The sequence below is a fragment of the Ipomoea nil genome, unplaced genomic scaffold, assembly GCF_001879475.1.
Source record: "Ipomoea nil cultivar Tokyo-kokei standard unplaced genomic scaffold, Asagao_1.1 scaffold2926, whole genome shotgun sequence".
NCBI lineage: Eukaryota > Viridiplantae > Streptophyta > Magnoliopsida > Solanales > Convolvulaceae > Ipomoea > Ipomoea nil.
The window spans coordinates 1,493,823-1,510,177 of NW_017619354.1; positions in this window are offsets into that span (position 1 = coordinate 1,493,823).

Below are 16,355 nucleotides of genomic sequence, written 5' to 3' on the forward strand. Positions count from 1 at the left end.
TAATTCAAGGAAAAAAAAGGGCAATAAAAATATAATTCAGAAAAAAAAAAGTGTCATTTTTTAATAAATAAATATTAAATTTATTACTGCCATGGAACATTGGAACCCCACGATATGATTACCACCAGAGACACCATTTTCAATCCTATAACCATCAAATTTGAATTGCGACAGGAACAATAAATAAATAAATAATTGAATACGAATATTATACAAGTCAACAGATTAGATAGCTACTCATTTCAACATTTTAACACTTGGAAGTTCGAAGGTTAGGCAAATTATAAAATCCTTGTAAAATATTATATCATATTAATTAATATCATCGTCTTCGATTAAAATATTTTTAAGGAATCAATCAATGATAAAAATAAGAGAAAAATAGCAGTTTCAGATTTTCAATTATTCCTAATTTACAAATGTAATCTATGTCTTTCAATGGCTATAAATATAGTTGAAATCATATTGACGTAGTCCCTGTATTAAAATTATTATAAATCTAGTCCTTAACATATTTATTTGCAAATATAGAGTGTATTTGGTTCATGAGTTTACACACTAAGAATGAGAATAAAAATCATAGTTAGTGTTTGGTTGACAACTTTTTAAAACACAATTATGGGATTTGATTACTCCTTCAATTAAAAATCGCATTCCATCTTAATGCTAATCTAATTTTTAAGTTTGAATCAGTACTTTAAGATTTTTGTTTTGATTTTTTTTGTTCATATTACTATTTTTTTTTTTATATTAGATCATGAGGTGTTTTGAGAAAATCCTAATTATAGGAATCACCTTTGTAACTCATGAACAACTGAAAAACTAAAAGAGTGATTTTTTCGTGAAGCTAATATTATTTTGTAGCCATATGGGTTAAACCAAGACTAATGATTAAACATAACTAATTAGTTGGTTGAACCATATATAGATAGTTTGAAACTATTTATTGCCACACATCAACCTTTCAATGAAATAACTACCCAATGATAAGTACTTAAACTTAATGGATCGGAAGAGTCCACTCTAAACGACTAGTCAAAAAGGTGGGAACTAAGAATTCATCAAGTTTTAGTATCACTACACGATCTATTACCAATGTCTTAATATCACATCAAAATGAGACTAACTCTATATGAATTTATAAGTTGTCTACATAAATAAATTGCAATATGTTGTATTGCAAGACGGTCCAAAGCCATTTTCCTCACGTATTTGTACAGGAAATTCAAAAATATTTTCATTGTGGAACGTAAAACCTTGGCTGGATGATACCGTCTCCCCTGCCGCCCAAATAAAAGTCATGATTACAAATATTAATTACTTATGTGATTATTAATGATTAGATTCAATTATATTATTAGGATTATGTGGTCTAATGGTACTTAGATTAAATTTTTATTTGGAAGATTATGAGTTCGAGCCTCAGTGGAGGTGTTATTGGTTCTTTGTGTTTACTACAATGTAATAGAGCAAGTAGCTTTCCAAAAAAAGATTCAATTATACTAATTAATGATTATTTTTAATATCATACCTAAATATATTGGGTCATTTACTTCATTTTTCATTTTTTCAGTTTTCTAATTTTCTCTTTCCATTTTGCAAAATTTTCATTTCTCCAATTTTCAGATTTCATTTTATTTTATAAATATAATTTTTAACTAACAAAATTTAATATACTTATGCTAAATGTGTAAACGATAACAAAAGTTAATCAAAACATATTACTAAATAAATTACAACTATTTCAATTACGCGAGTCCGGAATGGAGAGGACTAATGGTGTGTATGTGAAAGAGAAAAAAAGAAAAAAAAAATATATTACTAAATAAATTACAACTGGGAAAATGGCACTTTTTTCCCCTGTGTTATATGCTTATAGCACTTTTTCCCCCTGAGTTATTCATGCATTCACATTTGCCCCCTCAATTATTATAAAAGTGGCGGTTTTTCCCCCTGATAATATTAAATGGACATTTCTACCCTTAAAACAAATATTTTATTTATTTCTCTTCTTCAACAAATTATTGCTTATACGTAGGGATGATCACGGTTCGGTTCGAACTGAACCAAACACTATAGCAATCAAATTAAAAAATTTCGGTTATGATTCATAACATAACCCAATATTTGGGTTTCCGTTTATTAAAATCGTGAACTGGAAAAAAATGGATCCTGAACCGTGAACCGGAGGTTCAAATAGGATTAACTACTAGCAATAGCTTAAATTAGAATCATAATATTTGCAAATAGTGTATGTTTTTTTTCGCATTTATATTGACTCTCACATATAAGTATATATAATCGCGGTTTGAGTTTTATTTTGAACCGTCGGTTCACAATTTTGGATCCAATTTGAACGGTTGGTTCAAACTTTCTTTTAAAATTTTATTTTTTTATTTTTAAAATATTCTAAATTCAACACTTAATGTATTTTATTTTTTCAAATCGTGGTTATAATTTGTTGGAGAAGAAAAATAAATGAAATATTTATTTTAAGGGTAAATATGTCCATTTAATATATCAGGGGGAAAAATTGCCACTTAAATAATTTAGGGGAAAAAAGTGCTATAAGTATATAACAAAGGGGGAAAAAGTGCCATTTTCCCATTACAACTAGTATTTCAATTACACTTTTAATTATTCTCATATATAATTGTATCTTGTTCCATCAAAATTTTAAAACCTTATCTCCTCAAAATTGTAATTAAATTAAATGCACGGTACTTCTTATCCAATAAAATAAGTTAAATAACAAGTAACAAAAATATTTTTTTAAAAAAAATGAAAGAAACTTAATAGGAATAAAATAACATTACAAAGAAAGAAAAGAGAAGGGGAAATAGAAGAATGAAGATAGAATTAAGTTTGAAATTAAAATTTGAATTTAGTAAATAAGTTTTTTATTTTTCATTCTTTCACTTCTATAATTATTTATTTATTTATTTAGAAAATCTTTTAATTTTTCACTTTGGTAAACAACTCCATTGTATTTTAAAATGAAAAAATATATATGTTTGTAGTTTTTCATAAACTAAAGACATAAATGATTGAGAAAAGTATTAAAAAAAAAAAAAAAGGGGAATGTTTTGGATCTTAAGCCCTAATTAGTTGGTGGGGGTCCCTATTTATAATAATGTAGTAGGAATACAATACAAAAATCTTGATGACAACTGACAAGTTTGACATGACAATGTACGGGTGGTTGCTCAAGTCAGTCATGTCACGTGTTAGTTATCTGTGTAATGTTTGGAGCAATGGTGGTAAAGTTGATCTGTTGCTCTATCAAATGAGAGGTCACATATTTGAATCCCAGTGGAGACATTGACTATTTGTGCTTCAATATGTTGAAAAAAATGTATAGACTGATACTACATTGTAAAAGAGTTTTTTTTTTTTTTTTTTTTTTTTTGAAAATCAAAACTTACATTAGGCCATCAAAATAACAAGAAATACAACTAGGAGGGAACACATCCCAGTAACCAAGGACTGAAAAAGAACCAGTCACCCGAGCAAAGCACATTGTAATAGAGTTAGTAGTACTAAAAAAAACGTATTGTATAACCTCATTATAGACAATTGAAATTATAGTATTTATGCCTAATTAATTTGGTAAAAAGTTACATTTTAACATATTCAGTAGTACTAAAAAAATCTTGACAAAAAATCACATCTTGCATTAACTTAAAATTAATATAATTATAGTTTAGCAATAACGAATTATTTGTATTTAAGTCTTCATTTTGTTGGTAGAATTAGCTTATCATTATAATTATAATTTTGTAAATGATGTTTGTTCTTATTCGCGTTTATCCTTATTTTCACATATAAGTAATAATTTGTTGGAAAAGAAAGTGACTTGAAATACATATTTTGCCATTACTTTTAATAATTCAAAAGCCTATTTAACATAGAGAAGAAAAATAACAACTTTTAAAATAATTGAAAAGATAAATACGGATTCATAAATAATTCCATAAAATAAAAGTGTAATAAGAATATAGTTCAGAGAAAAAAAAAGTGTCATTTTTAAATAAATAAATATTAAATTTATTATTGCCATGGAACATTGGAACCCCACGATGTGATTACCACCAGAGACACCATTTTCAATCCTATAACCATCAAATTTGAATTGTGACAGGAACAATAAATAAATAAATAAATAAATAAATAAATAAATAAATAAATAATTGAATACGAATATTATACAAGTCAACAGATTAGATAGCTACTCATTTCAACATTTTAACACTTGGAAGTTCGAAGGTTAGGCAAATTATAAAATCCTTGTAAAATATTATATCATATTAATTAATATCATCGTCTTCGATTAAAATATTTTTAAGGAATCAATCAATGATAAAAATAAGAGAAAAATAGCAGTTTCAGATTTTCAATTATTCCTAATTTGCAAATGTAATTTATGTCTTTCAATGACCATAAATATAGTTTAATCGTTGATGTAGTCCCTATATTAAAATTATTATAAATCTAGTCCTTCAATTGTTAACATATTTATTTGCAAATATAGGGTGTGATTGGTTCATTACACTTTACACACTAGAAATGAAAATAAAAATCATAGTTAGTGCTTAGTTGACAACTTTTTAAAACACAATTATGCGATTTGATTACTCCTTCAATTAAAAATCACATCCCATCTTAATGCTAATCTAATTTTTAAGTTTGAATCAGTACTTTAAGTAAGATTTTTGTTTTGATTTTTTTTTGTTCATATTGATGTTTTTTATTATTATTTATTAGATCATGAGGTGTCTTGAGAAAACCCTAATTGTAGGAGTCACCTTTGTAACTCATAAACAATTGAAAAAAAAAAAAGTGATTTTTTTTCGTGAAGTTAATATTATTTTGTAGCCATATAGGTTAAACCAAGACTAATGGTTAAACCTAACTAATTAGTTGGTTGAACCATATATAGCTAGCTTGAAACTATTTCCGCCACACATCAACCTTTCAATGAAATACCCAAATGATAAATACTCAAACTTAACGGAGGAGTCAACTCCAAATGACTAGTCAAAAAGGTGCATGGGAACTGAGAATTCATCAAGTTTTAGTATCAGTACACGATTTATTACCAATGTCTTAAGATCGCATCAAAATGTTAAAATTCAAAAAATTATTCAAATCAGCTTTTTTGATAAATTTTTTGAAAAAGTCATTTTGCATATATCACCACTAGCTCATTTAGCTAACAGCTAACAGCTATTTACCAAACACCCCATAAATAACTAACAAATTGTACATTATGATACAATTAATTAGCAACAATCTGCATCAAATATTCTCCAATCCATACAGTCTAATCAAGATTACTCTAGCTGAGAATCAACCCCTTCCTAATTAAATTTTTATTTTACACTTCCTAATATTATCGTTAAATCATTACTAGCTTAATTTGGACTATTTTCTCAATTTTTTCTATGTATTGTGAGCATGTATTATCGTTGCACAAAGACCATGCTAATCTTCTTCCATATTGTTCTTAACGATCGATGTCTGCCCAGAGACAAGTTAATTCAGGTTGTTGAAGTAACAAAATTTTAAACCAAATTTGATATATATGTTGTTAGAATATTAGGCACATCATAGTTGGACAATTTGGGCACGTAAAGAGCAGTCAGATATGTGTAGTACGACCTGCAACAACGACGTACAACAACCATTCTTATTTCCTACTCAAAATAAATAGTAAATTCCAGAACAGTAAGTTCAAATTAAAGATTCTAACAAAGAATAGTATGGGAGAAAGAAAAAGGGTTTTTTGAGACGGCAGAAATAAGCTAAGGTCGAAAGCACATGCCAAATCAATTTTCACCTTTTTATTTTTCCTTACAAAAATTCCTTACGTGTTGGTATGTTATTCATTTTATTGAAAAGTATAAACAGGTAATACTTATTATGCTCCACTTCTACATATTTTCATGGTTTCATTATTCTCTTATGCACTATAAATGAGATCGACTTATAAGTGAAGCTACAGCGTTGGGAGAAGAATAATGTCACTTTAATTTTTTATTTTTATTTTTAGATTACGTGTTGCAAATGTTATTTTCTTTTTACAAATTATTCAGAATATTTTTTTTTTTAAAGAAAAGATTCAAAGTAACCATCTAGACACACGCATTATATTATATACAACCAATTCAATGAATATTAAAAGACACATATAATATTATATTTTATATGAATTTATAAGTTGTCTACATACATAAATTGCAATATGTTGTATTGCATGACGGTCCAAAGCCATTTTCCTCACGTATTTGTACAGAAAATTCAAAAATATTTTCAATGTGGAACGTAAAACCTTGGCTGGATGATACCGTCTCCCCTGTCCCCCAAATAAAAGTCATGATTACAAATATTAATTACTTATGTGATTATTAATGATTAGATTCAATTATACTAATTACAAGTTAATAATTAATGATTATTTTTTTTAATATCATACCTAAATATATTGGGTCATTTACTTCATTTTTCATTTTTTCAGTTTTCTAATTTTCTCTTTCCATTTTGCAAAATTTTCATTTCTCCAATTTTCTGATTTCATTTTATAAATATAATTTTTAAATAACAAAGTTCAATATACTTATGCTAAATGTGTAAACGATAACAAAAGTTAATCAAAACATATTACTAAATAAATTATAACTATTTCAATTACGCGAGTCCGGAATGGAGGGGACTAATAGTGTGTATGTGAAAGAGAAAAAAAAAAGAAAAGAAAAACATATTACTAAATAAATTACAACTACTATTTCAATTACACTTTTAATTATTCTCATATATAAATGTACCTCGTTCCATCAAAATTTTAAAACCTCATCTTCTCGAAGTTGTATTTAAATTAAATGCACGGTACTTCTTATCCAATAAAATAAGTTAAATAACACGTAACAAAAATATTTTAAAAAATGAAAGAAACTTAATAGGAACAAAATAACATTACAAAGAAAGAAAAGAGAAGGGAAAATAGAAGAATGAAGATAGAATTAAGTTTGAAATTAAAATTTGAATTTAGTAAATAAGTTTTTTATTTTTCATTCTTTCACTTTTCTAATTTTTTTTATATTTATTTAGAAAATCTTTTAATTTTTCACTTTGGTAAACAACTCCATTGTAATTTTAAAATGCAAAAAATATGTTTGTAGTTTTTCATAAACTAAAGACGTAAATGATTGAGAAAAGTATTTTTTTTTTTTTTAAAGGGAAAGTTTTGGATCTTAGGCCCTTATTAGTTGGTGGGGGTCCCTATTTATAATAATGTAGTAGGAATACATTACCAAAATCTTGATTACAAGTTTGACATGACAATGTAATGGTCGTTGCTCAAGTCAGTTATGCCACGTGTTAGCTATTTATGTAATGTTTAGAGTAGTGGCGGTAGAATTGATCAGTCGCTCTACGAAATGAGAGGTCACAGATTTGAATCCCAGTGGAGACATTGACCATTTGTGCTTCAATATATATGTTGAAAAAACATATATAGACATATATTACATTGTAATAGAGTTAGCTCAATTGGTCATAAAGGTGAAACTTTGGAAGAATGATTAGGGATTGAGTCTCACCAGCAGCAATGTGGGAGCGACCTCTCAAAGTGAGGCCGGTTCCTTGTGCGATATGAGCACAGGTCTAGTCTCTGTGGTTCATGTTCAGTTGAGTTCCATTTGTGCTATTTATCCCTAATTAATTTGGAAAAAAGTTACATTTTAACAGATAACCTTGACAAAAAATCACATCTTCGTTATCGATAATTTAAAGCACATGGAAGTAATTCACAATTTTGAAATGGAGCTAAAGGAATAATAACTTGATGGGGTAAATAACTGAATATATATATATATATATATATATATATATATATATATATATATATATATATATATATATATATATATATATATGTATGTTTAAGTTCCAGTGCGGGTGAATGCTTCCCGTGCGGGTGATTAATGTGCGTGAGGTTTGTGCTTAATGTGCGTGAGTGTGTAATGCTTAATGTGCGTGAGTTTTGTATTTAAGGTGCGTGAGTTTTGTACTTAAGGTGCATGAGTCTTGTGCCTAAGGTGCGTGAGTTGTGTGCTTAATGTGCGTACGTGAGTGTGTACTTTATTGCGAGTTGTTGTTGAAACTTTAAAGTGCATGAGTTTTGTGCTTAATGTGCTTGAGTTTTGTGCTTAAGGTGTGTGAGTCTAGTGCTTAAGGTGCGTGAGTTTTGTATTTAATGTGCGTGAGCGTGTACTTAATGTGAGTTGTTGTTAAAACTTAAGGTTCGTGTGTTTTTGTGCTTAAGGTGCGTGAGTTTGTATTCTGAATGTATTTTGTTTGTGTGTTTAAATGCGTTTGTTGTGTATTTAAAGTGCGTCAGTGTAATATTTAATGTGAGTCTACCCGCACAATCGCACGGGAAGCACCACCCGCACCTGATCCCCTCCCTATATATATATATATATATATATATATATATATATATATATATATATATATAAAGAGAATCAGTTAGCTGGAGAGTTTTTTTTTTTTTTTTTTTTTTTTTTTTTTTTTTTGGGATTTTGGCACTTTATACAGATATGCAATACTTGTCTTGATCCCAAAATATAATACAATTAAGTCTAACAAATATCTGTGTGGTCCAATTGTAACCATATATTTATGACTACTTGTCTATATCCGATCCACAAGAGCTTATGGGGTTTCTACAGCAAATTTATGAGAATTAATATAAAGTCAAGATCAGATAACATAGTCAGAAATTGTTGGCCAAATACAAAGAGCTCAATTAATAATATAATAATAATAGCTTAGTATAGTCTACTAGTTGACTTTTCTATGTTATAAGATGCTACATTGGATGACTAAAACATATATAATAGTACAAAGAGATCAATTAACAATGGCTTGCTTGACTGTACTAGGTTTTTCTATGTTGTAAGATAATGTTACATTGGTTGACTACAAAGATAAATAAGATGACAATGCAACACTACCTTAGCTTTCAATGTCAAATTTGGTGTACAAGGTGGTAGTGTTAGATGGGATTATGGAAAAAGAAAACGATATAGGGAGCATTATTTGTATTTATCATTAAAAGACTAAAAGATAGTAAATTGTATTAACTAATATTTAATAGAAGATTGTGTTTTATTATTATTATTATTATTATTAAGCATTCAGTCAGTAATTTTAATGTGATTTTTTAATCACCTTTAACATGAAGTTTAATTTATTTGCAATAACAAGTCGAATTAGATTAATTGTACTTACCAGGACTATGTGGTCTAATGGTATCCGGGTTGGACTTCCATTTGGAAGATTATGAGTTCGAGCCTATTGGTTCTTTGTGTTTCAGTAGGTTGAGAAAGTATATGAACAGATACTACAATGTAATAGAGCCAGTAACTTTCAAAAAAAAAATTAATTGTACTTTTTTTTTTTAAATTCAAATGTTTAATTGGATTTTTTTTTTTTTAGCTCAAACACCTAATTGTACTTTGTTGAATAGTTTGATGACTTATTTGACAATTATTATTTTTTATTTATTAATATCTTAATATTAGATATGAATTTTCATGCATTGTGTATACAAAATGTTAGTATAGTGTCATAAAGTATTGGTCTAGTGGAAGAGAAACTCCAGTTCAGACTTGCTTTTAGTGGCTAGGTGAGAATTTGGTTACGTTCATGTCACGAACATTGAGGGTTTGGGTTTGAGTCATGTTTTTTTTTTTTTTTTCCACAGAAATGTAAAGGTGTTGAATCACAAAACTAAATTGACTCGATTTACCTTTTCATGGTCCTAGGATAGATTTATGAGGGTCAACTACAAATAGCTCAATTAATATAGGGAATTGTTACGTTTCTAACTCCTACAAAAAATCACACAATTTTGGCCACTTGTTGATGTAGAGTTTTTGTTTGTGTGTGGGGGGGAGGGGGGAGGGGGGAGGGGGGGTTATTTTTTCCTTTAACTTTTTTAAAATTCAAATTCCAATTCCACTCACTACAAAATACTACATCAAAAAGTGAGCTTGTGAGTATGATAAATGTAAGGGGGTGCAGCAAGGATCATTAATATAATACGGAGTAACAGCTTAGTATAGTCTACTAGACTACTACTTTAATTTACTTTTCTATGTTATAAGATGTTACATTGGATGACTAAAAGCATAGTACAAATTACAAAGAGATCAATTAATTAACAATAGCTTGCTTGTGTATGTACTTGAGTTTTCTATGTTGGAAGATAATGTTACATTGGATGACTACAAGCATAAAATAAGATGACAACTCAAGTTTGATGGTCAATTTTATTTTATTTTATATTTTTTTTGGGTGTTAAATGGGAGAGAGGGGAGATGAAGAGGAAAACAACAAGAAAAAAAAATAAATGCACCCAATTGACATGTGTAACGCACGCTCCCAATTGGCACGCTCCCAATTGGCATTGTTGGTGCGGGAGAAACATACCAACTTGTCCCTCTCTTTAAAAAATCGTGGGGCTTACAAATAAGCCAATCTCATGTAACATATCATATCTCCTCTTTCTTTAACCTCCTCAAAATGTGGGAAAAAAAATCTCAACGAAAATCATTGTTAGAGTTACTTATTTGACCCTTATTTTTTTATTTATTAATATTTTAATATTAATTAGACATGAATTTTCAGACGTAAAAAATGCTAATAGTAAGTTAAAATATAAGTCAATAACGTATCACATATATAGACCCACAGTATTAATTACTCTATACAGCTCTATCGACATGTCTCTTTGGCAGTTGCCATGCATTGGCATAGGTACAATAACACGTACATCTAGCTAGCTGTACCATGAAGACACAGTTGCATTTATTATTCTACTCCGATCCTACCCGACGGAAAATATAAGAAAAATATTACATATACTCCTATTTTTTACTCTCAACTTTTACTCCACATACAAAATCTTGATGTAGACACTTGTATTGAGACCCACATGAAAAAAGTAGTCTATCAGTGTCCACCACATCAGAGAGTAAAATTTAGAAAGTATGATTTGAGAGTCTATGTTTTTTTTTTTTTTGAAAGTGATTTGAGAGTCTATGTAGTAGAACTCAAAAATATAAAAAGGAAAAGTAACCAACGAAATGTCTTCCGTCGTCGACAGGTCAGAAGTCAGAAATACTACAAGTCTCCATATAATCCAAACACTCATTATGTATAAGAAAATGATATATGTACTTTCACAGGGAATAAAACTCTCATAAGGTGTTTTGATTTTATAAAGAGATAGAGAGGTTAAAGTGAAAATCAAATTTTCTGATAGAAATGTGGAATAATCTCGTTTGTCTATATGTAATTATGAAATATATAATGACTGAAAATAAATAAATAAATATATATATATATATATATATATATATATATATATATATATATATATATGGTGATAATTTTGTACATATTATAAATTTTAGATACATATTAGTAAAGTTTGAGATCGAGTGCATCAATGATTCCTAACCACACACTCAAGATCGATAAAATTGTACTCAACTTTATTGCACTGTAACATATATAGTGCAATAAACTTGAGTGCACTCTTACCGATCTTCAGTGCACGATTAGTTATCACCAAAAAAGTATTAAGTTTAATTTGGTTCAGTGCACATTCAAAATTTGTAATAAATACTTTACAAAAATTTTATCATATTTTCTCTTTCTCTCTATTTTCCCGTCATAATCAAACTAGATAGACTAATAAAATTATTATAACATTTCTTTTTACAAGAAGCCTTGTTCTCTCCCTCCTCTCACTCACATGCGAGCACTCACATATATTTATATATAGTTTATCTTGATATTTTTTTTTTTGTGTATTTTGTTCAATATCGTAAATTTTTCTTTTTTTGTAATTATAATAATCAGATATTATTTTTATATTATACTGGAGACCCATTACAAAAAGAAATTTTAAAAAAATAGCCAATTAAACATTATAAGAAAAAAAAATTATGACACGACATTTTGATAAATATATGGCATAAATTGACTAATAAATACATTTTAAAAAACAAGCACTTATTAAATTTATAAAATAATATTTTAAAAAATTTGAAGTATCGACCAAACAAAACTCTTGTTAGAATATTAAAATCGAACGAAGACAAGTGCCGGATGTATTATAAGTCAAATCCAACAGTTTTAATGTTCCAATTAACAAGTGTGATGTCCCATTCCGTTTTTCCATGATTGTCACTAATGAGACAATAAGCATGAGGAAGAAAAACAAGTGGGCATCCTTTTAATTACTCCACACAACTCCTACTCCACTTCTTTAAATTGGTTTCATACGCAATGTTTTTGGGGTACAGTCTTACAATTTATAAACTTTTAATGTTTCGATAAAAATGAAAATAATTATAGGATTACAATTTACATGGGGTATGCAATCTCTAACGTAACGGATAAGGATACAATTATTAATTTGATTTACGAACAAGTCCACCGTCACTATTCAAAGGTAAATTATTGTGTAGACTATGATTCACAGAGTTTTACGTGGACCATAATAAATGTATGTGGAGTTAGTCCTTTCATAGCTTTCAATGATTGTAAATATGATCATCGGGAGAAATATTAGAGAAAAATTTTGGATGAAAAAATAGCAGTTTTTTTTTTTTTTTAAATGTGTATTTGTTGAGTGTGAGAGTATTTTTGTAATTACAATAATCAGATATATATTGGAGACCAAATACATAAAAACTAATTAATTTTTTAGTCAATTAAACATTATATGAAAAAAAAAAATTATGGCACTATTTTGATAAATATATGGCATAAATTGACTAATAAGTACATTTTTAAAATAAGGGTTTATTAAGTCTCTTTGTGTGCATACATGCATGTACAGTTTGGTGTTGATTCTCAAAATTAGATTGATTCAATTTACTTTTTTTTTTTTTTTTTTTTTTTTTTTTGTTTGGGAGACATGCATGTTCATAAGTTCAAAATATAGTCCGGTAAAATTGAAAAACCTGAGTTATAAAATAAAATATTAATATCCAACAACTTGGCCTTTTGAGATAAGTGTCGGATGTATAATAAGTCAAATCCAACAGTTTAATTTGCTAATTAACAAGTGTGATGTCCCAATCCCATGATTGTCACTAATGATACAACAAACATGGGGAAGAAAAACAAGTGGGCATCCTTTTAATTACTCGACACAACTCCTACTCCACTTCTTTAATGAATTGGTTTCATACGCAACGTTTTTGGGATACAGTCTTACAATAATTAATACACTTCAATGTTTCGATAAAATGAAAAAAATTATACGATTACAAGGCATGAAATCTCTAATGGATAAGGATATATACAATAATTAATCTCCACATTTCTATACAAAAAAAATTTGCACCAAAAAAAAAAAAAAAAAAAAAAAAAAAACTATAATCTCATAAATCCTTTTTTTTTCGGGGGGAGGGGGGGGGGGTGGAGGAGTATACTGTAGTAAAGAAAAATAAAGAACGACAACAAAAAATCTCAACATTCAAATACCTATGGTAAAATCAATAAGCTAAGTACAAGAGTTGAATTTCAATCGGGGCTAATTAAGCTGTTAGCATTTAGCTGATTCAGTTAATTAGAAGGTATAACTAGTTGATAACATTAACTGATTGTAAGAATGTGTTTGGTAAATTAGCTGTTAGCTGATAGTTTTTTGGAATAATTTCTTTTCATAAAAAGTTAATTGAAAAAGTTGATTTGTGTAACCTTTTGATTTAAGCATTTTAGAATTACAAAAAGCTAATTAACCAAACACTTAAATGAATTTTTTAATCAAATCAAATAATTAATAGTTGTCAAATAAGCTAAAATTGACTAATAGACTAACTATTTTACCAAACAGGACCATAAAACATCAATTTTGTTTAACACATATACTAAATATCTTATAGATGTGTCTTGTGATACATGTCCAAAATCTCTTTTCTAACATCTAATTAATGGTATTCAATATACAAATTCCTTAGTTTTGTCATTTCTCATAATATTTGTGAGAGTTAATACCCAATTTAGTCATCGACTATAGTGATTTTTATGATATAGTTCTAAATAATTTTTTGTGCTTAATTAAGTCCTGGGCGTGGATGGTTTTCTCAATTGAGTCATATGTTAAAATAACTTGGTAATTTCACCTATATTAATACCTAGTTTAGTCTTCAACTATAGTAAGTTTACCCAAGTTAGTCTTCGACTATTGTGATTCTACCAAATTTAGTCATCGACTATATTGAATTTTCTCAATTATTTAATCTTGAATTCTAACAACTGAATACTCAATTGGGTAAAACCATCAAAGTCGATAACCTAATTAAATACCAAAAATCATTTAAAATTAAAACACGAAAAACTAATATAATCGATGATTAAATTAAATATTAACTCATATTTTAGATGACAAACCAATTACTCTTCAGTTTTAACGACCATAGTAATTATTTAACACATTGATAGGTGTTCCCAAAGGTAACATTTTGTAAGTTGGAATCTTTGTTACATGATTAGATGTGTACATCAAGCCATTAAATTGTCATTGTCATAAACTTGAACACACCTGTTTCACTGTCACCTTCCTTTTTACATTGGACCAATTATATCCATAAAAGTTAATACCGCTATTGCAATAGCTCCCATAGCCAGGGACAATGCTACACGAGTATGTACATGCATGCATTATTATTATTATTAAATTAAGGAGCGTTTGGTTTACCGGATATGATATTATTTTACGTAATAAAATTATAACTTTCAAATGTAATTTGGATTTTAGAAATGTAAGATGTGTTTATTTCATGTGATTAGATAGAAGGAACGACAATGAAAGTTATACATGTATAAGATTTGATTACTCATATAATTACAAAATCCATTACATAATTTAAATAGTTATCCTTTCATTAATTCAGCCTAAACCCTTCTCATTTCCCTCACTTCATAAACTTCTTCACTGCATTGCCTACTCACTCCATCGCCACTCTTAAGTTCAATTGCCTTAGAATTTTTATTTTTATATTTTTTTAAAACATTTATTCCGATTATATGATCATATATATATATATATATATATATATATATATATATATATATATATATATATATATATATATATATATATATATATATATATAACCAAACATCAATATTGGTTATTATTTCAATTCCATCCTACTACCAAACATGCAAAATACATTCACAAAAACCTATTCCAATTATCAAGTATTTCATCCCATTATATTCCCGGCCATTCCCATTCCATGTTCAAACCAAACACACTCATAATATTACATCAATTATATGTTTGGTTTAGATTGTCAGAATATAATTTTACCTTTGTTTGATTAAGAATTATATTTTAGATTATATGAATCAATTTATTATAATGTCTTCAATAAATAAATAAACACACATATATAAATCATGTGTATATATATATTTATTTATTTATATGTATATAAATGTGTGTATAATTATATATAAATCTATGTATACTATGTCAATGTGTGTGTGTGTGTGTGTATGTATATACACACACACGTATTTATGTTTTATTATATAAACATATATTTTAAAAGTTTTTATTGCATCTCCCTCTAACTACATAATTTGCTTTATTACCTACGATAGTGACTTTGTCTTGCCTATTCTATCTCAATTCATGAGGTATTTTCTTTGCCTTTGACGTACTATGTCTATATGTCAAGAGGGGGAGAAAATCTAAGTGAGAAATGCTATATTCAGGGTGGTACTTTGTGCTATATTCAGGGTGGGGGTGGGGTTGATCAACATATGCAAAAGGGGATTGTTAGTATATGAAAATTCAAAAAAAAAAAAAAAAATTATTTGTAGTAGTTTTCATCACTGGCATTTATTAGTCCAAAAATAGTCTTTTCAAATTAAGAGTGGGCTCTGTTTGACATGACTAGCTGAAAAGCTAATTGAATGTCGAAAGCTAAAAAATTACAGTACGTAATAGTTAATAAGCTAACTAATTGAAATTAAAGTGTTTGATAAAATTAATTGTTGAATTAGTTCATAATTGTAAAAAGATATAAAAGAATAAATTAAGATATTAGGATTTTGATTAAGGAAGGTTAGATGGTGTCATTTTTGTAAATTAATAAGAATAAAAAAATTAAAAAGTCAAGAGCTTATTTTGTAATGCTACTTGAAATAACGTTTCAAAACAAATTATTATTTTTAAGTTCTATATCTTTTACCAAACAAAACTTATAACTTATTTGTATATAAAAATAATTATAAGCTCTACTAAACAAAACCTA